The sequence below is a fragment of the Marmota marmota genome, unplaced genomic scaffold (assembly GCF_001458135.2).
Source record: "Marmota marmota marmota unplaced genomic scaffold, marMar, whole genome shotgun sequence".
NCBI lineage: Eukaryota > Metazoa > Chordata > Mammalia > Rodentia > Sciuridae > Marmota > Marmota marmota.
This window is the reverse complement of record NW_026009584.1, coordinates 1-3297: the sequence shown is the minus strand read 5'-3', so window position 1 is coordinate 3297 and position 3297 is coordinate 1. Positions and strand designations below refer to the sequence as shown.

The window sequence follows — 3297 nt, the reverse complement described above, 5'->3', positions numbered from 1 at the left end:
CTCTCTCTCTCTCACACACACACACACACAAATCTGAGATTCTAAGCCAGGAAACTCAATTCCATGAGTGCCGAAACCTTGTATACACCAAGATTGTAGGCCCAGCTCACCTTGGTGACAAAGTTCTCATCAACATAGCTCAGGAGACTTGGATCTGGGTATAAATCATCCTGTATTGGCTGTTGCTCTAGTCCTTCCTCTCCCAAGTTTGCAGCAAGCTCTTCTGTAGACAAGTAGGAGGGCTCCCACGTGGCAAAGTTCGTAGGCCCGAATAGCTCATCCATGATGTCCATGTACTCTTGGATGGCTTCAGGTGGGATCTCCTCAGGCGCCTTGTTCTCAGGCCCTTTGCTCTTGGCCACCTTGTTCTTGCATGCCTTGGTCTTGCGTGCCTTGGTCTCAGGCACCTTGGTCTCTGGTGCCTTGGGTTTGGCTGCTAATGAGCGGGCAGACCATACCTTAGGGTTGGTCTTTCTGGAGGTGCACACTAGGACAGGGAGGACCAGAGTGGTGTGTGAATGAGGATTCCATGTTCATCCCAAACACTTGGGAGTAGGCAGGGTTCAGGGGACCTAACCTGGTATGCCATGCATGAGGACAACCTGACCCAGGAACCGAGGGATATAATAGTGCACCAGATGCAACATCTAGGAGAGTCAAGTGGGAGGACATTTGTAGTGACTGGTATTGCATGCACTCTACCCTACCAGGACCCAAGTCCCAGGCAGATCTTGTGTTGTTTCTTTGGATAGACAAGGAGAGAAAGGAGATCTGTACTTGGCCCAGTCAATACACAGTTCATAGCTGGGTGGCAGGGACCTCAGGTGTTAGGGGCTTTTTTTTCTTGTAAGAGTGTATCTCCAATACTGAAGGGAAAGTTCTTATTTGGGACAACAACTTGCCTTGGCCATTTTCACTGTTTGGACACTATCATGGACTACCGTGTGAATGTGGGTACCCTACCTGGCTGTTGGACAGCCTCAGGGACTGGAGGCCTTCGGATTTCCAGCCTCGGAGTTGCAGGAGGAGGTCGGCACTGGAAGACCCCTGACAACTGCATCCTTGGATCCTCCATCTCCTCTGCAGCCTCAAACTCCATGAACCTTGATGGGATTTGGGTAAGTCAGGCACAGGCTGAGCTGAGAATCAGGTTAGCCATACCAGGCAGGTGCTGGTGTGGGATTCTAGGCTATGGAGTATTCTAAGCTACCAGTCAGGAGCTAGTGGCAGGAATGTGGAGTTGCGTCCTGGAGTAGGTCTGGCCAGTGACAGGAGGGAGCTGCTACAGAGGAAGAACTACAGTTCTCGGGAAACACTACATCAACTAGCACCTTAAGGGAATCAGATCTGAGGGACCCAGGCAGGGCCCCTAGCTGATCCTTGTTCTGGCTCTCTCCTGTTTCTGCCAGGAAGCACATGATCAGTTTAGTTGTAGAAACTGGTCAGGGATGTGATTTATATCAGGGAACACCAGAGGTCCTGACCCAATTCAGGGGTACTGAGGCTGGGACCTTGGGCCCTGAAAGGATCGCCTGGGAGACCAAGTTACAGGCAGGGTCATGTGGAAGTGGAAGCTAAGCTGAGAGCATGGGGTTGCTTCCAATGAGGGTGGGTTCTTCCCTTCCCTTGTTAGAAAGGCTGGGATTACATAGAGCAAAGGCAGTAAGGACCAGATACATGTCCTGGGGGCACCTGAGGTGGTGGCTGGCCCTGACCATGCACTCCCCACCACCACCCTCTTCTGGAACATCAGCTTGAAGTAGTGGCCACTTTGATGAGTTATAATGGACGTACCAGTTCCCAGGCAGGTGGCCCGAGTGAATCTAGTGCAACTTTTCCCCTCTGCAGAGCCAGCAAAGCAGCAGCAGACCCTCTGGCTGGGCTGGTACCTCCTCCCCATCCTGACCCTGAACCTCAAGGCAGAGTTGGAATCAAGAGTATGAAGCCTGGAGTTTCTGGGATTGTTGCCGAGAGAATGCCCAGGCCTCAAGCTAGAAGGAGCCGCTATTTGGAGAGCTAGATGCCTCGGAGCCAAAACATAGGTAGGTGACAGGCTGTACCAGACCTTGCTGTGCAAACCATGATCCCCCATCAGTAGGCTCTGGGCCTTGAAAACTGGCTCACTTTTCTGCAGTCTCATAGAAGACCATCCGATCAAAGTTGCTGGTGCGCTGCCATTCCTGCAAACCCATCCTCAGGCCCTCTTCCATAGTCATGGTGGGCTCTCGTCGGGACAGAGACCGAAGCACTGGGCTGGAATTCATCAGGATCAGTGTCCACAAGGTCACCCTCCGTTATCAGTAGACCAACAACATAATTTCCTACCTTTGTTATATTTGCCCCATGATGTTCAACTCAAAGTATTGACATTGGGACTCCAGGATACTTATACAAAACTTTAACACCAAGGGCTGCATTGACCAGCATGATTGTGATTGGATTCCTCAAATATCATTGAGGTGTACTATGTGATGAATGTTTTTATCCCCCAACATTCACCTGTTGAAGCCCTAACCCCCAATGGAATGGTATCTGGAGACTGCATTTAGTGCTTAGAAGGTTAGATGAGATCCTGAGGGTGGCGCTTCATGAGGGCATTAGTGTTCTTCTGGGAGAAGGAGGAGACACTGTGAGGACACAGGTGAGCCAGCTGTCTTTTCAAGCAAGGAGAAGAGAGAGCAATCATGGGATTTTAGGTCAGTTACCCTTTACCTGGGAATCCTGACTAAAGAACTGTGAGAAAGGAATGCCTTTTTGTTTTTTCACAAATTTTCCATAGCATCATGTATGGTGTCCCAGGCTGACTGAAGACAGTGCACAGAATGGCCTGGGAGCAGTTACAAACTGGGGCAAAGTTGAACATGCCCATGCAGTATCCAAAGACAGCTTCCCCTCGAGTGTGACATCACCAGAGGGTCCTGATCAGGAGTTCATGACAATGTGTATGGGTAGCCACAGATTTCTGTGTTGGGGCCAGCACCACTAAACCCACTTGTGGTTGGGACGTCCCTTGTGCTGAGAACAATCAGGTCTATGGTGGAAGGTGAAATGACTGGGGGAGGCATGGAGTCAGACAGCCAACTTCGATTCCTGGCCCACATTACCCCCAGGAACCTCCTCTGACCTTGAGTCCTCCATGTGATGGTGATGATCATTGGAAACAAAGATTGCCTGCACTCACAGGCCTGTGATGGGCACCTGACATAAGGCACATTTTATTCCCTGGTGTGAGGGGAGTACATCTGGGAATGTAAGGGTCTCAGCTTGTCCCCTCACCCTCAGGACCTTTCTTCCAGA

At 50.7% G+C, this 3297-nt stretch overlaps 1 long non-coding RNA gene across 2 annotated transcripts; it reads left to right on the top strand.

The window, feature by feature from the left end:
• The first annotated feature begins 7 nt into the window (after positions 1-7).
• On the top strand, positions 8-3207 carry LOC107134805. 2 transcript variants are annotated; one of them, XR_007345469.1, is made up of 3 exons: positions 15-1118; positions 1849-2042; positions 2135-3207. It is a non-coding gene; the product is annotated as an uncharacterized LOC107134805 (long non-coding RNA). The 2 variants fall into 2 exon arrangements; XR_001502475.2 differs by having other exon boundaries at positions 8-1118; positions 1849-3207.
• The last annotated feature ends 90 nt before the right edge of the window (positions 3208-3297 follow it).